The sequence below is a fragment of the Leucopleurus acutus genome (genome assembly GCF_964270905.1).
Source record: "Leucopleurus acutus genome assembly, chromosome: 17".
NCBI lineage: Eukaryota > Metazoa > Chordata > Mammalia > Artiodactyla > Delphinidae > Leucopleurus > Leucopleurus acutus.
Genome location: NC_139159.1, coordinates 71,918,147 through 71,945,611, shown reverse-complemented (window position 1 = coordinate 71,945,611; position 27,465 = coordinate 71,918,147). Strand labels below are relative to the sequence as shown.

At 53.0% G+C, this 27,465-nt stretch overlaps 2 long non-coding RNA genes across 3 annotated transcripts in view; one reads left to right on the top strand and one right to left on the bottom strand.

The window, feature by feature from the left end:
* Positions 1–27,465, top strand: part of LOC309974192 — an 885,569-nt gene that overhangs the window by 50,505 nt on the left and 807,599 nt on the right. The gene's annotated exons all lie outside the window — the stretch shown is intronic.
* The window catches only part of LOC309974191, a 291,403-nt gene that overhangs the window by 217,562 nt on the left and 46,376 nt on the right, over positions 1–27,465 (bottom strand). For both annotated transcript variants that reach the window (XR_014326865.1, XR_014326866.1), the window contains exon 2: positions 3,029–3,373. This is a non-coding gene — a long non-coding RNA (uncharacterized lncRNA). The remainder of the gene's footprint in view (positions 1–3,028; positions 3,374–27,465) is intronic.

The following is a 27,465-nucleotide window of genomic DNA, read 5'->3' as shown; positions in this document are numbered from 1 at the left end:
GACTTGTGAGATGATATTAGGCCAAGCAGAAATGCGAACTAGCCACACAATTGCAAAGGAAAAACTGGAGAAGCCGATGTGGACCCAGAAAGTGGCAGCACAGCAGCAGCGCCAGGCCCACCAGGACCGACAGCACCAGAGGCATCGTGGCTTACACCTGTCTTCCCAGAGTAAGTGCTGCTGCCTTCACTCCCAGGCTAGAAGAGAAATTAGACAGTCTCCCTAGCAAAGAGGATACCAAGGCCCAGAGAAGGGAGGCAATCTGCCCGAGGTCACACAGTCACTGGGGGCTAAGAAGGGAGTAGAAGTTGTGTCTCTCAGTTCCAAGCTGCGTGAACCAGCGGCTTTGGAGTCAGTGAGAACTGTGTTCCAATCCTGCCTGTGTTCCCTGGGGGAGACCTGCTTTGCCTGTCTGGGCTCCCAGTTACTTCAGCACTAAAAGAGACTGTTCTAGTGCCCACCCCATAGGTCTGGTCTGGGGCTGGAATGGAATAAGGTCTGACACGTGCCCTGCACAGCACGTGGCTTAACAAATGGCGATTATTCCTACATCTGTGCCCGCAGGGTGCACCCTCGCAGACACGGGGCAGCTGCTCGGAGCAGCCGGAGAGGGGGGAAAGCGGGCATCTTACTTCTCGCCGTGACCATTCTGTGCCTTCTGGTGCCCGAGCCCACCCACCCCTCCCGGGAGGAGCGTGAGATAACCCAGACCACCACAATGGGGTTATTCTAGGGAGTAACTGATAAAAGGAGAAAAAGCAGGGCTGCGGGCCATGTGATAAGTGAGGGCGCAACTCTGCAGCAGGAGGGCGCGGGGAGATGGCAGAAGACATGCGAGGGGCCCGGGAGGGCAGAAGCGGAAGGGGCAGTGCTGTGCCTCGGTGTCCCCACTCACTTGCCTAGCTGAACCCCTCACGTCCCTAGGAAGAGCTCTGATGGCCATTGCAAGCCCAGCCCAACCTCCCAACCCTCCAAGGACCCCCAGACCCTCAAGAGCCCGCCCCGGAGGACTCCTCTCCTTGTCCTGCTTGGCCGTGGACAGCAGCGAGCATAGCAACTGTCACCAATTCCTCCCAGCAGACCGTGGACCCCTGGGGGCTGTACTGTGACCCCAACCACACCTGGTCCTGCCGCCCAGCATGGGGCCTGCTTCCTCCATACAGGGAGCACAGAGTTCTTACTGAAAGCCTGTCTCTCCCAGGTGACAAAGAGAAACCCCGACCTAAGGACCCCAGGAGCATTCCACAGCAGGCAGTGCTACACACACACACAACACACACACACGCACCACACACAACACACACGCACCACACACAACACACACACCACAAACACCACACACACACACAACACACACACACAACACACACACACACACAACACACACACCACAAACACACACACATACAAACACACCTCACACACCACACGCACACCACACACACAACACCCTTCTCAGCCTCCTACTCTGCCTTCTCTTGGATAAATAGCCCTGGGCAAGTTACATGGCCGCTCAAAGCTCTCAGCTGTAAGATGGGCACACTGCTGTCCGCCGGGGGAACTGTTGGGCTGACCAAGTTACACAGATGCTCAAAAAGTGTGTCTCCCTCTAGTCTGTCCTTTTCACAGCCGCCGAAAGAAATCACCACCTGATTTCTGTGAATCACCACCTGACCTGATCAACTACGATGCAGTAAATAAGAGGCCTGCTGTGTGTTTAGGCTGTGAACAAGGCACACAGGTCTCCTGACCTCAGCTTACCTTCTAGGGTGGGAGAAAGAGAGGAAATCAAATACCTTGCCTAAGTGGTTATAACATCACGACGCATGGCGCAGCTGTGGACCAGGACAGCGGGGAATAACCAGAGGGCCACTACTTCCACGAGGAGGTCAGGGAAAGCCGTGCTCACAAGTGCCGTCGGACCTGAGCGGAACCGGAAAGAACGCAACCAAAATCGAACCCCAGGCACCGCCCCTCGTGCCGTCCTGGCAGCCAAGTGCCAGGTGGTCCCAGGTGGCCTGAGCGCACGGGGCACTGGCTGTTGGAGCCGCCACTCTCCTGTGGGCAGCACAACGCTAAGGCAACATTCCTCAGAGCCACCAACCTCACGGCTGCCTGGTCAGGACAGCTTGTCAACTGCAGAACTGCCGCAGTCCTCCGTCGCCGGGCCCAAGTCCGGCCACTCGCTCCCTCTCACAGACAGGAGGCCCCTTTCCCTTGCCTGCTGCCGGCCGGCCGCTCGGCCTTCCTGTGGGCTCTGGGGACGGGGACCTTTGATCAACTGTCCACGCCAACCAGCAGTTCCCAGTTCAAAGGCCAGCACGGCCCACCTGGCTCTGCTCAGAAAGACTTCCAAGGCCCAAGCAACACCCCTCCTTCCTGGAAGCCTGCCCCCAGGCAGCCGTGAGTGACCTTCCCTACCACGTGCTGAGCATCTGCTGTGCGCCAGGCACGACACTGGGTGTCGGCACGTGCACGACTATTTTGGGACCAACACCAACCCTATGAAGGACGACGATGAGTCACCCCCACTGAGTAGAGAAGGGCAAGGAATCCACTCCACAGACACGGGTCACAGATTCCAACCCAGGCCCTTCTGGCTCCACAGGAACCCAGCGGTGCCTGCAGTGTCTTAACTCGCCAACGGTCATGTCCTCATTCACCCTTTCTGCAGCAGGAGACGTGCCAGGCACTATACAGTGTCTTGGAGACACAGAGCCACACAGAAGAGGCCCCGGCCTTCAAGGCACGTATGATCTGGTAGATGAGGACAGACACACGAACCGGGCAAATCAGTAGAGGGTGACAGGCACGATGACAACATCAGTGACGGCTCCTTGGAGGCAACTTTCCATTTCCATCTGTCCCACACACACACCCAGCACGATGCCAGACACACAGAGCGAGCTCGTTAAATGCCAGCCCCTCTGAGAGCCGGCCACGTGGTGGTGACCTCGCACCTGAAGCCCAGGTGGGTGCTGGACAGAACACGCGGGAGATACGTGAACAAGGAGAAGGTGGGCCTTACGTTTCATAGGGAGCCCCCAAGGGAGCTGGCAGAGCCCCAACCGAACATTCCTGTCGGCAGCAAAGGCAGGAAGCTTCAGTCCTCCGTCCACCAGGGGCATCCGGGCTGCAGGAATCCGCGAGGCACTCAGCCAGGGCCTTCCCAAAACCACCTTTAGCATCCAGAAATGGGGCGGGTGTGTGTCATTGGAGAGAGGGCTTCCACCAGCGTTATTCCTCAGGCGGCCGAGAATCACTGTACATCCACACGGCTCAGAAAAGCCTTCAGGGAAGCTCCACGCAGCTGACAGGCGCAGCCACCACGAGGGACCATCTCTTAAATTCCGTTCTGGTCAAAAGATCAAGCCTGGGGATGGGAAGGAGAAAAATCGACCTTGTTACAATCACGGACCCAGAGCAGCAGTTATTCTTCCTTCCTTATGTTTGACCTAAGACGCTGAGAGGGGAATCACTAAAAATAAGGCCCTGCAGCTCTGACACTAAAATAGAGGTGAGGCCAGAGACCGAGGGGGAGCGTCCTACAGGCACCAGAGCCCTCGCACCAAGGGAACTTTCTACTGCTTAGGGTTCCTCCTTAGGAACTATCCAAGTAGGGCAAAGGGGCTGAGGTACGCCCGTTATAAAGAGGAGGACAGAAAGTTCCGGAAAGGTTAGGTGGCTGGCTTAGGGAGTGACCGGCACAGCCAGGCCTGGCACCCTGCCCTGGGCTCCCCTGCAGGGCCCAGAGGTCCCAGCTGAAGGGGTTTGGGGTCAGCTGGTAGGAAGTAGTTCTCTGTTTTCTTTTTAAAGATAACCGCAAAGCCTTGGCGTCCTTCCAGGCCTTGTCCTGTGCTATGAACGTCTTCAGGGGCAGGGCCTGGGGCCTGTTCCTTTTTTATTCATTCCTTCAGCAACTGCTGAGCGCCTACCAGGTACTCAGTACTGTTACAGCTATATGGGGAGACCTTGGTCTCCTAACCCGGAGTACTTAACTTACTCTAAAGATAACTGAAAAACAAACAGATGTGGGAGGGAGGGAGACGCAAGAGGGAAGAGACATGGGAACATATGTATATGTATAACTGATTCACTTTGTTATAAAGCAGAGACTAACACACCATTGTAAAGCAATTATACCCCAATAAAGATGTTTAAAAAAAAAAAAAAACAGATGGATCCACAATGCTTAGGGCTGGGGGTTCAACAGCCACCTACCCACCCATGATAACAATACCTGCCCTTACGGAACAGCAGTTACCCTGCTAAAAGCTCTGGCCCCCATCTGATACAATCCCCAGCCACCCTGAGACTCCTGCCCTTATTTTCCAGATGAGGAAAGATAGCCATAGACAACTAGGAAGAGTAGAGCCCGAATCTGAGCCCAATCTGTCTCCTAAGTCTGCGCCCTGATCCGGGATGCCTACCCGAAGGGCCGTGGCTAAAACTTAGTTCCGGACGTTCCCCCTGCATAGAATCCTCATTTAATCCTCACCACAACCCTATGTGTTATAGAACATTCTCATCTGACTTCAGAGATGAGAAAGCTGAGGCCCAGACAGCTTAAGCCACTTGCCCAAGGTCACACAGCTAGAAAAACCACAGAACAGGGATTTGAAATCAGGCAACCTGGCTCCAAAGCCCATGAGCTTGACCATTACGCCAACTGTCATCAACAGCAACCATTGCTGCAATTACACATTTTCCAATACTTAGTGGTAAAAGACAGCACAATTCATGAGCCTACAGTTCTGGAGGCCAGAAGTCCAACACAGGTCCCACTAAGCTAAAATCAAGGTGTCGGCAGGCTGTGTTCCTTTCTGAAGGTTCTAAGAAGAATCCGCTTCCTTGTCTTTTCCAGCTTCTAGAGGCTGCCCACATTCCTCGGCTAGTGGCCCTTCCCTCCGTCTTCCTCTATCACAGCACCTCTCAGCCCATTTCCATCATCTCATCTCCTCTAACTCTTCTGCCTCCCTCTTCCACTTTTAAGGTCCCGTGAGATTACACTGGACCCACCCAGATGGTCCAAGATAATCTATCTCAAGGTCCTGAACCTTAATCTTACCTGCAAAGTCCCTTGTGACAAGTAAGGTACCATATTCACAGGCTCTGGGGATGAGGACATGGGCACCTTGGGGGGTCATTATTCCATCTATCGTTGCAGCCATGCCAAAGGGCATCCATCCTCTGTGTTACTCATTCTTCAGCGACCAGAGGTCAAAGAGTGAGTCCCCTTGCTCCATTTAAACCGAACTGACACAGCTTTTAGACCCAAGAGAAAGATGGGTTCAAAAGGAAGCTTAAATGTCAAGACAAAAGTACAGGAGAGTGGCTTAAACGTTAGAGTTGGAAGTCAAGCTAGCAAATTTACTAGCTATGTTACTCTGGGGAAATATTCTTCACCCTTGGTTTCCTCATCTGTAAAATGGGAGTAAATCACATCTACCCACTTCTTGGCAGTGCTGTGAGGCTGACATGAAATAAGCAACATAAAGCACTCGGCACGTTGCTGGGCACACACTCAGGGCTCAGGGTCAGCCCTTATTTCACACATCAAATGGAGGCGGCCTCCCACCCGTCGAGGGCGGTCTGTCCCAGGACCCCTCACAACCGCCCCTCTTTCTTCCTCGGCTCCGGCCCAGGAGCAGCACTGCACCAGAAAGTTAGGACCGGAGTCGGGTCGGCTGAGAGGGGCTGCTTACGGCGGGGGGGGGGGGGGGGGGGGGGGGGGGGGGGGGGGGCGGGCAGGGATTTACGGCACCAGCCCCGGTTAATGGCAGGGGAGGGAAGGGGGCACACAGTCTGTTAAATGTTTACTGAGGCCCACAGGCAAATATGAAGCCCAGTTTGTTTTGCTGGCGTTGGGTACATTAAAGCTCTGTCACCTGGGGAAGAGTTATTCCATGGTCTGTTGGGTATTACTGCAGCAAAGCGGTGGTCCCTGACCAGGGGCAGGGGCAGTGCCGACGTTCTCGCACGAAGGCAGCTCTGCCACGGACTCCACCTGCGAGAACTTAGGATGCAGGGCGCTGCACACCACGGCTTCTAGGACCATCAAACAGCAACACTTCTCCCTCAGGGAGCAGTTCTGTTTCCTCTGCTAGGTGACTCCTTTTGGGTCATTTGCTCTTCCTGTAATGGATTAGCCAAAATAAAAAAAGACAGGCAACACCCAGGACTGGCTTGGCTGGGGAAGTGGAATTTTCACACAAGCTGGTGCACAGACATTCTGAAGAAAGAAAGACAAACAACCACTTTGGGAAGCTGTTTTGCATTATCCACCAGAGCTGAATATATGCTTTACATATTCCACGCTTAGGTATAAACTCACAGAAATGTGTACCGATGTTCGCCAAAAGATATGCTGTCGGATGTTCATGGCAGCGCTACTCATGACAGCCACACACTGGAAACGACTCAAACGCTTCCCGGCAGGAGATTGGATACTACACACACACACACACACACACACACACACACACACACACACACACAGGAATATTACAGAGCAACGAGAATGATCTACAACTGCACGTAGCATGTGAATACATCTCACGAATGTAATTTTGAGTGAAAGAAGCCAGACACAAGGGAATGCATTGTGATGTCATTTATATTAAAAACATAAACATGTCAACCTAGTCTATGGACAAGGTTATCTGAGTGAGGGGGGGAAGGGACAGTCAGTGACGGGAAGGGGTCAGCAGGGGGCTTCTCACACGCTGGTAGTGTTCTATCCATCCCGGTGGCGGCTACACTGGATGTCTTATCAAGCTGTTTTATATGCTTCTGATATGTGTGCTTTTTTATGCATGTAACCTCAATAAAAAGTTAAGTAACATTTTTTTTTTAATGTCTCCCGCGCAAGTATGTTTGCTGGAATACTGAAGACGTGGCAACACCCGCTCAGGCCTGGGAATGGCCCCTTCTAGGTCTCTCTGCCTTGTATTTTCATGCCCTGCTGCCTTACAGCTGACCCTGCCCCGGGGAGGGTGATCAGGGAAACACTTCACAAATAAGCTCGCTCTGGCCTAGTGACACGGAATTTGACATGGAATTGCCCCACAAGAAAATACAGCCCCTGGCCCGATTCTCTTGGTTGAGTCTTTCCCCTCTGAGCCTCTGCTTCTGTCAGGCCCAAATACGTCGCTTCGTTCTTGACCGTCCCTACCAGGTATTTCCAACAGCTGACCGCTGCCCGGTAGTGAACATGCTGAAGAAAAACAAGAAACAGCCTGCCTCTATTTCCTACCCAACACCAAGAGAGCATCTTTCTAAAATACCAGCTTCCCCTAAAGATGGGATGCACAGAGGGTGCTCTGGGAATAGGAAGGCTTAAGGGATCCTGGGTTGGCAGAGACCGGAATGCACAAAGCCAGGTCACGCAGCCCCCGGCGCCGACACTGGGAGAGAAACACAGTCTCTCTGACTGTGATGGTGGGAGCCGGAGAGCGTGTCTCCTAGTGGGTGCCTGGCTGGCCTCCAAGCCCTCCCTCTGCTTCTGGGTCTCCTGGACTCCGGGTGTATGTTTTCCCTCTCTTGCAGCAGTGATCAGTCAGAGTGTTCATTTTAGTAGGAACAAGAGTCAGCAGATGCTGACCGCGCCACCTCTGAAAGCTGCCGGGGCGGGGAGGGGGGCCAGCTGTGGGGAGGAGGGACCGGTTCCCCGAGGGGAGGATCCAGTCGGTAAAGCTCGCACCATCTTAGCTGGCCTCGCTCTCTCTCAGGTACGCGAGACTCCATCAACACAGATGCTACCAAGCAGGTGTCTGCTTTATCTTTTTCTGAGGAAGGGAGTGGCGGTAACTTCTCCAGCCGCGTCCGTATTATTTCTCAGTGATACCCCGAGAGCTGGGGCCTGCCTAACCTGGGGAGATAAATCAAGCAGATTTGTTCCCAGGGAAAGCGGCAGCTGTCCGACTGCTGACTGACTCTATTTTTGCTTCGTTTCAGTTTCTCCCCAGTGTGTGCTGGGATGATACGGATCAGCTGCCTTGGAATTTCCAAGCCGTCCAGCCCATGCTCCCCCACTCGCCCCCATCCCACTCGCCCAATTCCTCATTCAGGGGATGGGGGCTCGGGGGCCAGATAAACCCGGGTGGGAATCGCAATGGGGTCAGTCGCTCGCTGGCCACGGGCACAGCCCTTAGGCTCTTTGGAAGTGTTTCCTCACCTGTTGAATGAAAACGAGGAATCGAAACGCATGTCCCCTGGGGTTCGTATGTGGAGGAGACTGTACACAAAATGCTCAGTGCCCAGACCTGCCCACGGGGGCTCCTGACTCAGCAGAAAGTCAGCATCACCTCAACCGTCCTGATCAGCCGGTACTGTTGCTTGGGAGATGCAGACTGAGCCCCGCCCCACTCACCAAAGTCAGCAACGGACTGAAGTTCCTCTGCACTGAACCATCTAAGGCCAGGTACCTCCACCTCCACCTCCACCAATTAGAGCCATTCTTCAAAAATTCTGACATTCGGGTCCAGCCAGGCTCCCGGAGACCTGCAGAGCCCTTGAGAACTCCGCAGAGGTTCAATAAATGTTGGCTGGAATAGTTAAGTGACTAATCATAACTGCACATTGAATGCTCACAATGTCCGGCATGGTGCTAGGAGCTGGAAATCACATCGGTCAAGAAAGACAGGATCCCTGCCTTCAGGGAGCTCTCAGGCTACACCAAGAGATCCAGAGATATGAACGAGCAGATGGTGCATGACCGCAATCGGATATGCTGGTGATGGCCGGGCACCCGTGGCAGGGTAGTGGGTGCTCGGCAGAGGAGGAGAGGCTGGACCACACTGAATGTGAGAGGCCCCAGCATGTCAGAGCACAAGAAACCTTGCAAATAATCCGGTTCCTCACTGAACAGCTGAGAAACAAGGCCCAGAGAGGTAAAGTGACTTGCCCAGGGTGGCCTAGCTAAGACCTGCGCGATGCAGAATAAGAAGCAAATCTTGAGCGAAAAAGGGTGGGCTGGGCACACGATGCCTGGGAGAGGCACTGCTCCTGAAGCCAGCGTGACCAGAGGCCTGGCAGAGCAGGGCCGTACCACCTGCAAGCTCGCTCCAAGAGCACTGGTTGTCTTACGCTGTGTAACCTCAACAATGCTGTGAGGTAGTAAACTCGTTTTCAAAAGGGGACACTGGCACACAGCAAGCTGTACGCCCAAAGCCACGCGGGAGTCGGAGACCCTGAGATAGGAGCCCCGGCGCTCTGCCTCCACAGCCTTTTTGCCTAACCACTAGGCTCTCCTGCCTTAGAAGGGGGATATGGAGGGAAAGACCAGGGGCAGGGTGACAGGATAAGAAGGTTCTGGAAGATAGAGTTGGGGAGGGCTCTTGGGAGTTTGGTCGCTAGAAAATGCAACGAACAGAGACTCCCGAGGCATCAGTATCCACTGCCAGGAACTGACCAGAATGCCCCGGCCCAGTGACCTGTCGGTGGGTCCCGGGCTTTGCTCTTTCCCCGAGGTAAGTGTCTCCTGTTGCCCACAACATGCTGCTCCAGAAGGTTCCTCGTCAGAGTGGGACGTTTGCCCATCACATCATTCCCACCAGGCTCAGGGATAACAGGGTGGGAGTGCGGCAGTGGGTCTCCCCAAAATAACTGACCCCTGACTGCTTCTCCCCACCTGCAGGTGAGAAGACAAATGGTCCTGGAGAAACCTGGGAGCAGCGCCCACCCAGGTAGAACGTGATGACACCTCACTTGTCATAGACTGTCCTACAGACACACCTGTTTTGGGGGTACAGCTGTCTTGATTACAGATCCCTGGGATTACTTCACAATAGCTTTCTTTTTCATTAACTAGACCAGACCAGAGAGAAATAGCACCAGCAATTGTAAGAGAGACAAAGAGGCAGGCAGACAGACGGATGGATGGAAAGACAGACAGCAGGGTGGGCGGGAGGGAAGCCGTGCCCAGCAATGACCAGCATTTTACAGACAAACAGACCAGGGTGAGAATTCTAGCTCCAGTGCTTACCAAGCAGCTGTGAAATCTTGAACTTCAGTTCTCTGAATCTACTTGCCTCCCTGCAAAATAGGTCCTGCCTTGTACAATTAGGCGGGAAATTAGAATTAACCTATACAAGCCCTTACACATAATAGGTCCTCAATAAAAGAAAACCTTCCATTTAATCAGCTCACCTCCATGATCCTTTACACCCTGAAGGTGATTAAGACACTGAAACGAACTGAGAAAGCCATGAACACTTTCCTTCTACAAATGACAAGCCTTCAAAGTCTTTTTTTTTTTTTTTTTTTAAGTTCCTTCTGTTTGCTTTTGCTCATAAAGAACCGCAGGGAAAGGTCAGCAAAGACCCAACTGTCAGTCAAATCCCAGGAAGAAAGGGGACAAAGGGCCACGGACCTGAGCCACCCAACAGGGACTAAAGAGACAGTTCTTTACAGGACGGCAGAACTCACCCTTGAAGACTCCAAAGAGAGAAGCTCTAGGACGCATTATGTTCTCCAAGAAAGTAACTCTGAAGGAGAATCAAGATTTCACACCCTGCCTGCAAAGAGCTTCTCATTAAAGCAACGCGGCTACAGGAAATAAACAGCCCACTGAAGGACTGAGCCCACAAACTGCAGTGGACGTGCTCCAGGACCTCAGGGAGCCCTGCACAGGATTGGAGCTGTTTTCATGGACGGTTCATGTGCAGCCTGAGAGGTGTACAAGTTGAGTAGAAGGGAAAAGAGGCTCAGGGTAGTGGGAGCGGTAGAAGGAGGAAGACGGGAAACAGCGCTTATTAGTCGCCAGTCACAGAAGAGGCCCCTTTTAATCCCCATTAATGCTCACAGCTCTAGAGACAGGTCTCAAATCCCCAAATTACAGAAGTGTCAGCAGGGAGAGGGAAGGCATCTTGCCCCGTGTTGCACAGCTCTCAAGGGGTGGAACTGAACTCGGAACCATCAGACTGCAAGCCTCCTCAGATCCACCATGACACCAAACCCTGGCCTTGCTTTAGGATTTGGGTCACGTTCCCAGCACCCTGAGCTCCCGGGCTCTCGGGGGCTGGGGACTGACTTCCTCTGCTTGAGCTCTTTCCTCAAGGCAGACCTTTCCACCCAGCAACCCTGCTGCACCTTCCCTCCCCAGCCCGCCTCACGGCTCCATACATCCCATAATCATCACCTTTATTCCAACTCCTCTTATTACCTGGATTAGCTGGGCTTCCGGAGAGGTCACGATTGTGACTTTGGAATGCATTTCTGACTTTCACGGAAAAGGTCTTTCCTTCAAGTCACATGGGCACATTTCACTAAGTAAACTCGGGGTGCGAGCTGCCTGCCCACGGGACACTGGGTAAATCCAAAGTGGCAATGGTGGGACAGGAGGCAGAGATGACAGAACAAAAATCCAACAGACTGGGTGTGAGGTTCGGGAAGTGATCACCGCTGTGCTGTCACCCCAGCGCTCCACGGAAGAAGGGAGTCGTTTAAAACATCCAGCGACTGACGAAGGAAGCAGAGCGGCTTGCCCCTGCCTCTCCTTCCCCTGCACCAAAGGCAAGCCCCTCTTCCACCCCATCCCGTCGGCATCCGGGGTCAGGAGACAGAAAGTACACGGGCAACAGGAACATTATCGAGGGAAAGAAAGGAGACAGAGGGAAGGAAGGTAGAAAAGGAGGAAAAGAAAAGTTTAAAATCAGCAGAAATCCAAACATATTAAAAACATATCAGAATCGTAGTCCAAATAAAAACACTGACTTGGGGAACTTAAGTCTCCAGAGCTCCGTGGGAACTGAGTGGCATGGCATCACAGCATCCGTGGCAAGTCAAGTTCAACATCGCACACACGCACACGCATATATACACACACACGTACATGCACACATGCACACGCATATATACACACACACGTACACGCACACATGCACACGCATATATACACGCACACGCACTGCTGTGTGGGGGGTGTACGTGGATCACTCCATATTTACCAAGTGCCTTCACAGTGTGAGTTGCAGTACTAGGCTCCCAGAAGGTTTCTCTGGGCCAGTGGGTCTCACACCTGAGTGTGCCTAAGAACCACCTAGGGGCTTGTCACAATACAGACCCCCCCCCCCAAGGTCCACCCACAGCAATTCTGACCAGTAGGCCTGGGGAGGGGTCTACTCTACAGGTCCCTCAGGTGACAGACATGCAGGGTGATAGTGATGTGGGGCGACATGGATGCAGGATTATACAGTGATGCAGGGTGATACGTGATACAGGGCGATAGTGATACAGGGTGATGTCGTGATGCAGGGATGCCGCAGGGCTCACTGGAGAAGCTCTCTTCCTGGGGGGCTAACTGCTCTCTCTTCAGTGTGAGGCATTTGAGATAAAGTGAGGCTGTGAGTGGTTGCTGCTGGGAGGGAGGGAGGGGGTTACCCTTACCGAGCACCCTTCTGGGCCAGTCACGAGCTGGGCTCCTGGGGCTCAGGGTCTCGCTTTGTGCCCACCCACCCCTCCGAAGCAGTTGCTGGTGCATCTTACAGATGAACAGCTAAGGCTCACCAGGGTGGCTTGTCCAAGGTCACCTAACTAGGAAGTAGCAGAACTGGAAACGTCCTTTTGTCTCCGAGGAGGGATAAGATAAAAAGGAAAAGGATACACTCTAAATCCTGAAAACGTGGAGTGGTTCAGAGGAGAGGAAGGAACTGGAAGAGGAAAAAGGAAAAGGAGAATAGATGCCTGAGCACTTATTCCTCACGACGCCTGGCTGGAGCGCTTCTAATCCTTTAGACGGGCTCCAGGGAGCATGCAGCCCCAGCAGACCCCCTGGACCCCACAAACCATAGCAACGGGAGGAGAAACAGATCTCAGATGGTTCAGGAGGGGACGCTGTGCAACCAAAATACTCTGATTTCTCCCCCAGTCACCACAGAAAACTCAGTACAGCTCACAACACATCTCATCACTTGCTGCTTCCTCCTACAAACACACAGGCACCCAAAGGGTCACGTCGAAAGAAACCCGCACGTGGAGCGCCCAGCAGCACCACGGCATAGCCGTGAGAAGGACGAGGACCTTCCTTTGAGGGTGAACAGGATCATGGGACACATCTCATCATTTTGCTTCTCGGTCTCAAACCTGCAGGATGACAGTCAACTGCTTCACAGTCAGGCTGAAGGTAATGCCCACGGCTAACATTTACCAATTGTCTTCAAGGCAGCACACACCTCAAATTGGTGTATTGAAAAAAAACCGCAAAATCTATAACACAGGTGGTAATAAACTGAGCTGGGATTGAGGTCCCAGGGTCCCAGCTCTTAAAGTTTCAACTTTAGCTACAGACACCCCTGCAGTCTGAGCACACTGGACATGTCACTCACTGACTCTCCCCTGGGCCTCTGCTTCTGCTGTCTTTCCAACTGCTCAGCCTTCTTGGTGAACTTCTACTCATCCTGCAAAGCCCTTTCTCTCACTGTGCCTTCCCCAATCTTCTCATCATCCCCCTGTGCCTTACAGCTAAATCCACTGCTGCCCCTTCCCCAGCGCTCCCACCGCATAAAGGCAGACGCCATATCAATTCAAATCCCAAGCCTGTCACCTTTGGCCCATTTGCTCCGGCACAGTGACCCAATATGCGGAATTGGCATGCTCTAAAAGCACACAGGCCTTATTCTCTCCACGGCCCTAGTCCCACACTGAGCTGCCATCATTTGTATCTGAGCTTTCTCCATTACAAAGCTGTGGGTAAGCAGCTTGAGGATAGCAACTATGTTATCCTTAAATTCCCCGTTTCCCAGAACCCAATCCTGCAGCTGCTTAGCAGCTAGTAGCTGCTCAATTAATGCTCATGCTGGATAGTCATCCACTGGGCATTTACTGCAAACCTACTGTGTCAGTCACTGTGCCTGGCCAGAATGATGGAGACTGTTTGTTTAACAGAGAGAAGGCAAAAAGATTCCAAAGGAAAAGTGAACGGTTCTGAATCACCGATTAACTGAAGGAGTGGAGCAGAGAGATTCTGGAAGGGAAATAGCCCCTTGGAGACTCAGGCTCTGGAATCACAACAGCCCACCTGCATCCTGTCTCCTTACTCACCATGCACACCAGGAGGCTTATTTATTAGCATTTGGAAGCTTCACCTTCCTCCGCAGAAATTAACACCTGCCCTTACAGGGCTTCATAGGGCTGCTGGGAGGATAAAATGAGATAATGCAGGCAAAGTGCACGGCAGGGCCCGCACACACAGAAGGTGCTCAGCACGTATTAGCCATTATTACCAGCTCCAGCAGCTCAGTAACTGAAAGGCAGCCAATGGTTTCTCAGCAGACAAGAACACACCTGAATGACAGACATCATTCTTCACACTTCCAGAAATTCAAAGGTATCTCCCTTCCGTTCGTTTTCCAAATTAGCTAACGATGAGAAAGTGGTGTCCTTCAGGCAATTCAAGGCGCCAAGTACACACACGTCGTGCTTACTGAGGTGTGTGTCGTGGGCACCTTCGAGAGTCTGCAAAGAGGAGCGTGCATTGGGCCGGAACCTGCCCGGACTCCCTCCAAAACCCTCAGGGGGACACTCCTGGAGCCAGAGGCAGGCCCAGGTCTTGCAACACCACAGCCGCTCCCAGCTGGGCGCCTGAGGCTCCACTGTCCTTGCCTAACCGGGGCGGGTGGGAGAGCAAAAGCCAAGCGAGAGGACAGGGCGGGGGAGGAGGCGGCGGCCCCGTGCGACAGGTCAGAGAATGGATACTCTCACATGTCTGGATTCCTAGAAGATCAGAAGCAAGGGGCAGGGATGGGGACAAAGAATGCTTATTGAACCCACAAAGGACCGATGACAGCCCTGGACAGAATTTCATCAAACGCCTCCTGTAACTCTCACGAAGTACCTTGGAGATGGCAGGACTTTTCCCTCATGTGAGACCTTTAAGAAACTGAAACGGTCACGGCAGGATTCCAAGCCGGGGTGTTTCTGACTCCTTTCGTTAACGTTCTCTGCCAAACTACAGGGATGACATTACACGGGAAGGTCACTTCCTCCTTTTTACGTTTCTGTAAGTTTGTGGAGGTCATTTTCAACAAGCATATATTAATTAGGAAAAGAATTCCAGGTGTTTTGCTTGGTTTTCTTTCTGAATCCGTATCTGGTGCTGGAATTTGCAGATATTCTTCTCTGGGTACCAGAACAGTTCTTGGCTGTAGGTCCAAAAAGCACCAAAGAACTGTATCCTAATCATTTCTTTCCATGACCCACGCTGAGGGGCAGTCCCACCCTGTAACTGATCTGAGGGACTCCGCCTGGGGACAGATAAAGCCTGGGGTCCCTGGGTACCAGGAGTCTAGCACATCCAGCCCCCAGCAACAAGATTTCAATCAGACACGCAATCAGCTTCTGCGGTGTGAAGCAGCAGGTAGCTGGGCAGGGCTGATCTGAACCAAGCTGGCCCTGCCACCAACGCGCCGGGACCTCATGAGCCAGGACTGGGAGGGAACAAGGGCACAGGCATGAGGGAGCGTGCGGGCTCTTCCCCAACTCTGGGAAAAAGCCATGAACCCAAAATCACCTGAGACCACGTTTCCTAACCTGTGAGACAGGATTGCTGTGGGGATGGCAGAAGCTAAAATTCAACGCTTCCCCAAAACTCTTTCACCCCAGTGACCTGCATGCCCAAACACAGGGGCGGCGAGACACTGGAGAATTCCCAGTGCAGGAGAATTCCTCTCTGCCCCTTAATGTTTATTTGGTTACGAAAGTGTTGATACCCACTGCCCCTCTCCCATTTATCCTGAGGCTGCCATCCCCTGGGAGCACTCCTGGGTGTCCAATCAGCAGAAGGGCACTTATATACGCTAACACAGGCCACAATGCAGATGGGTGGTACCTGCTATGCAGCGTCAATTTCCAACGCCCTCTCTTCCCTCGTGGTGAGCCTGAAGAAGCCCCCATCTAGCAATAACCATTCCTCTTCACTGCATAGTTCTGCTTTGCTCTCGCGATTTTTTTTTTTTTAATTTATTTATGGCTGTGTTGGGTCTTCGTTGCTGCGCGCGGGCTTTCTCTAGTTGCGGTGAGCGGGGGCTACTCTTCGTTGAGGTGCGCGGGCTTCTCATTGCGGTGGCTTCTCTTGTTGCAGAGCACGGGCTCTAGGCGCGCGGGCCTTAGTTGCGGCACGCAAGCTCAGTAGTTGTAGCTCGCAGGCTCTAGAGTGCAGGCTCAGTAGTTGTGGCGCACGGGCTTAGTTGCTCCACAGCATGTGGGATCTTCCCGGACCAGCGCTCGAACCCGTGTCCCCTGCCTTGGCAGGCAGATTCTTCACCACTGCGCCACCAGAGAAGTCCCTCACTATCATTTTTTTCTCATGGAGGACATAGACAGGGCATGGCTACTCGACCCACCTACAAGATGATGTGGAAGACAGTCTAAGAGGAGAGAAACTGATCCAGCATTTTATCCTGTGGGCTTCCTGCCTTCCCCAGTCACCGGACAGAGGAGGAAGGGGACGAACGGGGGGAGATAAGACTCCAGTGGTTACAGGGTTCATAGGGAACGCAGCACGCACAGCGACACTACTCCTCTCTTTGCAAACAATAGTAATAAATGCTAACATTCTCGGGGCACCAACAACTCACCAGGGCTCTACAAGCATCATCACGTTTAATCATCACCATGACCCAGGATGGGTTTGTACTTTACGAATAAGGTCACCGAGGTCCAAGGATGCTAAGCCATTTTCTCAAAATCCCATAGCTAGTACGTGGGAGAAGGAGGTTCCTTTAGCTAAAGAGGATATCTGTGTGGACAGCTCAAGAGCACCCGGAGCTGCGGCCAGGGAGCGCACAATGAAATCACCAGCTTCACCGCATGCTCCGCCTTTCCTTCATTCAGCAAACATTTACCAAACGCCTGTACCTAAGGGAGAGAGTTCTGCCTGTCCTCCCGGCCACCTTCTCTTCACCTTCTCCTTCAAGAAGGGAGGCTGGGGCTTCCCTGGTGGCGCAGTGGTTGGGAGTCCGCCTGCCGATGCAGGGGACACGGGTTCGTGCCCCGGTCCGGGAAGATCCCACACGCCGCGGAGCGGCTGGGCCCGTGAGCCATGGCCGCTGAGCCTGCGCGTCCGGAGCCTGTGCTCCGCAACAGGAGAGGCCGCAACAGTGAGAGGCCCGCGTACCGGAAAAAAAAAAAAAAAACTGACAAACGTTCTCAGACTTTCGGGTCATGGAGTTACAAGGAACGGTACTATAAAACCAGGTCCTCAAGCTCTCGGGGAAACCAGGAGGGAGGCTATCTTAACAGAAAACGGCTGCTGTTGTCTCACATCGGCTTTGTTCCGCTGACTTTCAATGTTAGTCAAACGTTATAAAGCTTAATACCCAGTAATGAGACTTAAATAATTAATGCTTGATAGCATTAGCAACATCCTGTTATTTAATAATAAAGAATAATAATGTCAGCTTCAATGATTTACTAATGAGTGCTTAAATAATTAATTTTAAGATGTACTATGCAACCTGCAAGTTTGTTAACTCATTCACTGGACTTCCTCCCAAACCTGGCCCACAAGCCTCTGGTCACTCTCATCACTGCCGTCAACACTGTCCTAAGTTGCTTACAACTAAACTCCGTCCACCAGAAGCAACTCCAGAGCAACAGCAGAGTATGCTCTGAAGACACTGCCTTGAGGCAGTGCCTATGGGAGGGTTTGGGGAAATTTTAAGCCATTCTTAAAGTCTAGTAAACTTTTCAAAAGGAAAAAGATGCCACTAAAAAAATTAACATGTGAAGAGGAAGTAAGGCCAGGATGCACGAGTATATATGCAAGGACCATTTTTTTAAAAAAGAAACTGATTCAAATTATGGGCAATTAATATAGTTAAATGAACTATGATACATCTATACTATGCCCCAAATTCTGGAAATACTGAGAGTCTTTATTTCTGGGTGGCAGAACTAACATTTTTAATTTTCTGCTTTTCAGAGAGAAGGTCACAGAGCCAGAAGCAGGACTGCCTGGTCATTTCCAGGAAGCGACCCTGTGCCCTCGGCCCATCACCTAATAACCTCTGTGCCTTGCAGCACCATCTCCCAGGGCTGCCACGGGATTAAATTAAATGAGTTAATATTTGCCAAGGGCTTAGAACAGTTGCCTAATGTATAAGAAGTGCTACATAATTCTTTGGCAAACAAAGAATTATTTTATAATAAGGAAAAAACATTTTACAAGTCAAGGAAAAATCTAGTGGTGGACGAGGACAGTATCACAGGAACCTCAATATAATGCCATTGGGACTGCGTCATCGCTCTTTTCTTACAGTTTCCTTTCATAATGGTTTGCGGTGGACCTCCCACCCTCAGGGAAGGCATAGTTTAGATTCACCAGGAAGTAGCACAAGGCAATTTGATCGGGGGCGGGCGTAGATGACCCAGGACCTCTGGCACATTCACATCAAAGGAGATGCCCCAGGAGGGGTGACAGCTCAGACCACCTCCGTTTCATGCCTTAGGACTCCCCAGGCCCCTTTTCCACTCTCCCCAAGCACCCCAATCCCCCCAGCACATCTGCATAAAAAAATGAGACTGTAGAGCCTCAAGGGCAGGCCTCCGAGTTCAGTTTTCACCTGGAGCCCAGGCCAGCCGAGAGGGCATTACCATCCCAATGGCCCGGCCTTCGCCAGAGGAGGAGAGGAGAGCGGGCTGGAAATGCAGGGAAGTAAGTGCTGGCTCAGCAAAGCCCTCCCGGCGGAGCGTCCTCCACAATCGCTCATTGTCATTCCGGCCAGGTGTCTGCTTGCCGCCGGCCAGCCCCAGGATTCGGCGGCGGAGATGGGGGCGGTCCAGGCAGAGGAGCGGATGGGTCGGGTTTGCATATAAAAGAGCTGCCAGAAAGCAGTCTCGGCCCCGCGAGACCTGTCCTCCCCACAGCTGAGATTCTGCCGCTTCACCTTCCCTGACAACTTGACCTTGGCTGAGGCCAAACACGAGCCCGGGCGGGGTCCCCAGCCGTTCCTCACGTTCTGGGTGACCCAGCCAGCTGCTCCAGGCAGCTCTGGAGCAGGACCGAGGAGGGCACCTGAGGCCAGCCGAGCCAGGCCCGGGGCAGAGAAAGAGCCACTCACTCGGGACAGCCTCACCCTTCAGGGGAGCAGCCCCACTCCACCCCAATACCCGTCAGGCCCAGGTGATGACGACCCCGGTGCTGTCCTGGCTTGGCTTTAAAAAGGCGTTTAATGGCATCCTATACACTGAACCCACCCCTGACACACACACACACACACACACACACACACAGTATTAGGGAGAAACCCCTCACAGACACAATATGCCGCCTTCTTAAATGGCCTCACTGAGGCAAGGCTCGGGACCTGCATTCCAAGAGTGGGACCGCCGGGGGCCAGGGTCACCTCCATCCAGCCCCCACTGCTGCCTGAGCACCCATTCCTGTGGGTCAGGGCAGGAAAGCAGACAGGCAGCGGGGCTGCTGGCCACACACTCCGGACAGGCAGCTCAGCAGGGCCCCGGCAGGAAAGACTGAGAAGGTGCCAGGCCCTGAGCCTAGGCACAGCCAACCTGCTGGATGGACGGGCTCATCACCTGAGCCTAGTGTGCACCTGTCGAGCACTCCCGAGATGCTTTAAGAAACACTCTAACAGGGCTTCCCTGGTGGCGCAGTGGTTGAGAGTCCGCCTGCCGATGCAGGGGACGCGGGTTCATGCCCCGGTCCGGGAAGATCCCACATGCCGCGGAGCGGCTGGGCCCGTGAGCCATGGCCGCTGAGCCTGCGCGTCCGGAGCCTGTGCTCCGCAACGGGAGAGGCCACAACAGTGAGAGGCCCGCGTAACGCAAAAAAAAAAAAAAAAAAAAACACTCTAACCTCTAACAGACCGACAATTAAAACTTAAAAGAGCAGGGCAGGACGGGGAGGGGTCCCTCCCAGCACCTAACGCACCATTACTCCATTCTTCCCAAGCTGCTAGAGCCAAAGGCTGGGCTGTCAGAGGGAGAGGTGATGGGCATTTGGCCTTTACACAAGCCCTTATCACCCGGATCTCAGCACACCTGCTTAGCCAAGCCTTCCCAGCCAGGTCACCAGGCAGGCCTCGGCGGACCCAGTCCCCGATGATCATGCCCAAATACAGGGTGGTCTGCCAGTGCCACACCCCAAAGGACATTCCCCTCTGATGGTCCCCAGCTCCCACCCCCCAGGAAACAAAGGGTGGCCAAAAATGCTTTCTCCATCACATTAGCTCCCCAGGGCTGTCGGAGCAAATGACCACAAGCTCCATGCCTTAAATGCAGCACAAATGAACTAAATACAGTTCTGGAGGTGAAAAGTCCAAATGGGGGCTCACTGGGCTGTCAGCAGGGCGACATTCCTTTCTGGAGGCTCTGGGGGCGGGGGGGGATCCCTGCCTGATTGTGTCTTCCCCCATCTTCAAAGCAGCAATGTTACTTCTCACATCACGTCACTCTGACCTCCTCCTTGCCTCCCTCCTCCACTTTTAAGGACCCTTGTGATGACACTGGACCCACAGCAAAACCCAGGATAATCTCCCTATATTACGGTCAGCCTTCATTCCACCTACAATCTTAACACCCCTTTGGTCACCTAACATGTAACATTCACAGGGATTCGGATGTGAACGTCTTCGGGGGGCAGGGGGTAATTACTGGATTATCCTCCCAGCTACATCCATATCTGTGTCAGGCCCCAGGCTGCTCTGTGCCTGAAAAGGCCCCAGAAAAGAAGCTCCACAAAAAGAAACCCCACAAATCGCTACCTACCCCCCCCCTCCATGGAAAAGCCAGGCCAGCCCTGATCCCAGCGGCTCTTCAATGGTTCCAGCCACCGCCCATCCCGAGGGTCTACATCTAACCTGTGGTGCAGTGACCCCCCCTACGCCCACTTCACGGGTGAGGGAAGAGTGGCAAGACACACACCCAGGGTCATTCAGCTCCAAGGAGCGGGCCTGGGAGTGCAACGTGGGGTTCCGGCCCACAGGGACCCCAAGGTCTCAGACGGGTCCCGGACTTGTGAGTTCAGCCTCCTAGCAGGATCCCTTCCAGCACGGGGGCAGCCTCGCCACTCTTGTCTGGTGCTCTGGTGGCCCTGAGGACCTCCAATTTGAGTTCTCACGGACTCTGCTGAGAATTTTCCAACGTTAGCAATTTTCTGCCACGTTCAACGTGTGTCAATTACGGAAGCGGGAGGTGGTGGGGAGGACAAAAGTAAAGGCAACATCCACCGGGCACTTGCTAAGTGCCAAGAACAGGCATCCAGTCCCTGCATCTGCCCACAAGCCCTGAGAGGAGGCCTAGTTAGTTCCACTCTCCCGTCTCCCGGAGATGGGCACCAAGCCCACACTCACACAGCAGGGGATTGGCGGCACCCCGATTCCAATTCCAGCTGGCAGGCTCTCTCCCCTCCAACCCGAGACCTCCCCCAGCCCTGGCCACCCAGGAACCAAGCATTCCAACCTGGTTACCCGACCACCCTGGAGACTTCCTCTCCCTCCCCACCCGCACTGCCAACCCCCAGGCCACCTGCGGTTCCTCCTGCCAGCAGGATGGGCCCTGGAGTGGTGGAACCAGAGTTCTCCAGTGGTTTCATGCCTCTGCTCACGACGAAGAAGCTTCTTTCTCCTTCCACGGCAGGCCCGAGGAAGCCACGTGGAGTACAGGACTTGGGTGTAGCCAAGCAGAGGGTACAGCTGGCTGTCACTGGGCACTCACCTAGAAGCCAGTCCCAACCTTTCCCCTACATCTTGCTCTGTCCTCAATGAGCCAAAACAACCCAGAGGGACTGACGCCAGTGGGGCGCGGGGACAAGGCCCTGCCATGCCAGCCGACCTTTGCTCTGCTCACCCAGACATCAAAGCCAAGCTCTGGCCACAGATGCAAAGGGTCCTGGGAGATCCAGCTCAAAGGTGGCCCAGTCGAGCTCTGGGTCGGCCATATCCACACAAGTCATTTTCCCACGCTGGGTATCCACTTCCAAGCCCTGCACGAGGGGCTGAGGGAACACATACGATGCAATAAGAGCCAAGGTCCCTGCCCTGGAAAAGATTTGAGTCTACGGGAGGAATGTAAACAAACGTTCCTAAAGCATCCACTGCATTAGAAACTGCCACCAATGCTGTGAAGGAGACGCCAGCTCACCCCCATCAGCAGTGGATCTGGGGGTTCCAGGGTGGAGGTCTTTGAGGAGCTGACGTTTGCAATGACACCTGAAAGTTAGCAGGACTTTTTATTTTGCTTATGAGGAAAGGAAGGAAGAGAGAAGGGAGAAGCTTTCTGGCAAATACCGCTTAGGGAGGAATATTTAAAATTGGCAACAGCCCAGATTAATGAGACAGGCCCCCCTGCATTCATTTGCAAAGCACGGTTTTGCTACCACAATCAGATGCAGATTTGTAATGAAATGTACCCCGCAGAAACGAAGGCGTCATTTCCGTATGCCTAACAAAGAGTACAGTGGGACTCACCAGTGCCCCATCTGCAAAATCCGCAAGTTGGTAGAGACAGACCTTACCACTCTATGAAAAAAAAACCCTGCTAAACACGCCAAAGGAAATGACCAGTTGAGAAAACACAAGTAGGCAATACACATGAAAAGCTGGTCGATCACAGCAGTAGTCAAAGAAAAGCAACAAGAACACGGTTTTGTTCTGGGTGTTTGCCGATCACAGAGCTCCACGCCCGCTATGGGGTCCCTCGCGTGAATTAAGATGCTCACACTTCAGAAGGCTGCCTCAGTAACCCTAGCACCGTCTGCGGAGTGGCTGTGGGGGAACTATACCTGGGAAGTTATGCCGCACTGTATCAAGACTCTATAAAACTCCTCAAACCTTTCTGGGGGGGCTCTGCCAGGAAAACAACCAGAGATGTGTGAAGAGGTTCGTGCATTATACCAGGCAAAGCAGAAGGAAATACGAATGCCCAGCAGTCCTAACTTGGCCAAAGATGACGAGGACAGCAATACCGGCAGCACGTGCTCTGGACGAACTTTCCTCACCTCTCCTTCACGTCAACCCCACGGAGAAAGGGCTGTGAGATGATCCTCATTTTACAACAGGAGCAAAAATGAGTGACAGAGTACCTTTCTTGCACAGGTACATGACGACACGTGGGAAAGCTGCTCAAAACAAGTTTTCACGACTGAATGACACTGGGAAAGGGTCAGGATGTAATGTTAAGTGAACAACGTCGAGATGTGAAACCATCGTAAGCGGGAAGCAAGAGAGCCAGATGGTAAGAGCAACTATCAGGATTATCTGTCATCTGTATCTTCCAACATTTCTACAAGTAAGCAAGCTCGGTTGTGCAGGGGGGGGTTTGTTTTCCTGTTAATTCCCCCTTGATTCTGAGACTGGGGCTTGAGTGAAGGTGGACCTGAAGGGGGAGACTCAGCTATTCTGCCAGGACACGGCCCACCTCACCCCGCTGGCGCACGTGCTTCTCACGGCGGCTGCTAACTCACCAGGCCGATGACTAGAACTATGGACAAGGGCAAGGATGCAAATGGAACTCACTTCTGCAAAGGACAGCAAAGGAAGTGAACTAATGGCTATCAAGAACATACTGTGTGCTGGGTACTAGGGTGACGAGGCAACAAAGATGTAATAAACATCTGCAGGTGGATCTCTGGCCTGAGTCCATCCATGCCTTATAGTTCTATCAATACATAGCAAGGTCTGGGGGCCTCCATACTCACCTCTGCCTCCTCTCCCTGACCCTCATAGGCCTCGAGAACCACGTCATCCTCTGAGACTCAATTCAAGCAGTTCACCAGCGAAACCGTCCCGGGCCACCCACACTGAACCCTCACTCCCCACCATGCTCCAGTATACCCCTGTTAGTACTATTACAGCACCTACCTGACTGTGCTATGAGGACTTAGTTGTATGCATGGCTTCCCACCAGAACATGACCTCCTTCAGAATAGGGACCTTGCTGGCTCTTAGCCATCTGTACATCTCCAGAGCCAGGCACAGTATCCCATGCATCGTAGGTAGGCAATGACTATTAGATGGCTGGGTAGCTGGGTAGAAGGATGGCTGGATGGAAGGGTGGCTGGGTGGAGTGAAGTATATACAAGGATGGCTGGAAGAAAAAAAAGCACGGAAGGGTGGAAGGAAGTGTAGAAGTATAGATGGAAGAGCAGATAGAAGCATAGAAGAAAGGAGAGAGGGAGGTAAAACCATCAGAAAGGGATGAAGTAAGACATCTCTGTCTTTGGGATGCCACTCGGGATATGCCACTCTGTCACAGAGAAGAAGGAAGGCGAGGTGACATATCCACAGCGGCATCAAAGTTCACATCTTGCCTGTGGGTCATCGACGGCCATCAACATGTCTCAATGGGGAGGGCGCTCTGCAAGGAGTTCGCCTGCTCTTGAGAAGGTCACACAGCAGGAGAGAGAGACACCGCCGTACAGCAAAGTGATAAACTCGGCAGGAGAGTGAGAACTCACACGCTAGTACACGGTCATCAGCCCCGCTTCTACAAGACCACTCAGCCTGGCCAGTCTCCCCCGTGTACGTCCCCTCCCACTCCTAAAGCCTTTGAAATCCTTTCCCTAAATGCCCCTAGCTGGGATGCCCAGACCTCTCTGTGCCTCCCGAAGGTGTCTTTGGGGGGCAGCCCGTTCCTGGTCCCATACCACACCCCAGAGCCCACAGCGGGGAACCCGTTCCGCCAGAAGGAGCTCTGCGTCCTATAGCACCACTTCCACTGCCGAAACCCGTTCCTCCGCTCTCCGCCCAGCAGCCAGTTCCCTTCACAGGGCTGCCCAGTGGTTCCAGTAAGTCGTCCTGCCCGGATCTGCACACACCGTTCCCGCAGCCCCTGGGGCACCACCCGTTCCCATCACTGCTGGCAGCTGCCAGACAGTCACGGAGCCCCACGGGAAAGGAGGTGTTCACGGGTTTTCTGGCACCAATCGGTTTGTAGGGCGGCTTTAGTCCTGGGGCTCACCACACCCAGACGATACAAGCTTAAGGAGAGGGAGATGACACCTTGAAGGTGGGAAGAGAAAGCGATCTCCCCTCAGGACCTGTAACTCAGCCCCTCTACTTGTAGGGACAAAGAAAGAAATGATGGCTGAGGGCCTCCCATGTATCGATACCAGACACCGCATCTGTGAGAGGCTCATCCAACCACCTTTGACCTAGGTACTATCGCATCCATTTTACAGATAAGGAAACTGAGGCTAAGGCAGGTTAAATAAATACCAGACCCAAGATCAACCTCATATGACTCTACAGCCCAGATCAGACTTTGCACCAATGCCTCCCAAGTTCAGCCTTGCCTGTCTACTCAATCCAGACAGAAAGCACAAAGGTACTGAACAAGACCCAGTGGGGAATCGGATCCGTGTGAACAGTCCACAGGCTAGTTATGGACATTTCTGTCCCAGCCTCAGAGCTTCTTATGCACTACGGCTTGTACTATACTGGCCACTTAGTTATTTAGGAGAAGTAGTCCAGGATAGCGGGAGGAAAGCAAGCTCAAGAGACAGAGACCGGGGCTCAAACTGTGACTCTGCCACTGTGTGACCGTGACCAAGTTGCTTAACCTACATGTTGATCCTTAGTAAAGAGCCTGTACCATCATGCCTGTATGGGTTGGCCAGCCAGGAAATGTTGGTTCTTATTTTTTCTTCCACTTTCCAATAAGATAAGGACCCACACTTAGTCGTTCTGTTTGTGCTAAGAATGCAAGAATACAGTTAGGGAGTTGGACAGCCATCACCTGAAATTGTGCAAAATGAGGGAGCCAACTGCCAACAAGCATGATAACACTGGGAGGAAAAAATACTCAGTTTTCCTTCCATTTAAAAGTGCCATTGGGATTCCCTGGGGGCGCAGTGGTTGAGAATCTGCCTGCTAATGCAGGGGACATGGGTTCGAGCCTGATCTGGGAAGATCCCACATGTCACGGAGCAACTAGGCCCGTGAGCCACAACTACTGAGCCTGCGCGTCTGGAGCCTGTGCTCCGCAACAAGAGAGGCCGCGATCATGAAGAGGCCCGCGCACCGCGATGAAGAGTGGCCCCCGTTTGCTGCAACTAGAGAAAGCCCTCCCACAGAAACGAAGACCCAACACAGCCAAGACTAAATATATAAATAAATAAAAGATGACTATTAATTAAAAAAATAAAATAAAATAAAAGTGCCATTAAAAAATGAATCTTCAAAAAAAAAAAATGAATCTTCAGGGCGTCCCTGGTGGCACAGTGGTTAAGAATCCGCCTGCCAATGCAGGGAACACAGGTTCGAGCCCTGGTCCGGGAAGATCCCACATGCCGCGGAGCAACGAAGCCCGTGTGCCACAACCACTGAGCCTGCACTCTAGAGCCCGTGAGCCACAACTACTGAGCCTGTGCACCACAACTACTGAGTCTGCATGCCACACTACTGAAGCCCGCACGCCTAGAGCCCGTGCTCCACAGCAAGAGAAGCCACCGCAATGAGAAGCCCGCGCACCGCAACAAAGACCCAATGCAGCCAAAAATAAAATAAAAAAAAATTTTTTTAATGAATCTTCAGGTATAGTAACAGGAGAAAGAGTCAGGAGTGGTCGAAAAGGTCACAGAAATGCTCTATATCAGATTTCACTCAAATTCATATGATATTGGCTACCTCGTGTGGGCCAGCCACGGTTCTAGAAACTCAGATCACCATCATTCCCTTACAGAAGACTGCACTGAAACTTTCAGTCAAGACCAGAAACCCCACTTCAACATCTGGCCTTTCTGCCAATACATCTGTCTTCAAAAAGCATCCACTTCAATACCACTCCCCGTCTCCCTCACGCACCCACTGCAGGAGAGAACCTCAAGCTAACAGAGGCCTCACAGCCACCCTGCTGGCCTGAGTCTTCTGGGGTTTTACACTGTGAAGATAATAACTGAATTCAGATCCTGGGGCCTTTACAGGCAGCTCCAGCCAGGGTGGCCCTGGGAAAGTAGGACCCACCACCCACCCCAAGTGAAGCCAGAAATCCCAGTCTTCACATGAAATATATGGGCTGTTACGGTGAGTGATTTCAAACACAGGCCCAAGAAAACCCTATCGGAGCAGCCCGGTCAGCCCTGAGCATCCTCGCCGGCTGGGACCACCAAGGGCAGGAAGACTGGTGGAAGGCAGGACCACCAAGGGCAGGAAGACTGGAAGGCCTTACCTGCATCTCAGGGGCTGGCCTGAAAGCGGTTCTCCACCTCACCTGGGTAGCTCATTACAAATGCAGATTCCATTCCCCTCACCCCCATGCAGATGTCCCCGCCCCCTCCCCCTTCCTGGGAAAAAAGGGGGGTGCTAGCACCCTGGTCTAGCCCAACTTCCTCTCTTTGTGTAAGGGATAACCGAGAACAGCAGAAAGAAAAGGACGCTCCCAAAGCCTCCTGACTAAAGAGAGGGTACATCTAGAACCTGAACCCTAGGGGGCTTCCCCAGCACCCTGCAGCCTCAACATGGGCCTCCCCTCAGAGTCAAGGAGCTACTCAATCTCCTCGCACGGTGCCGC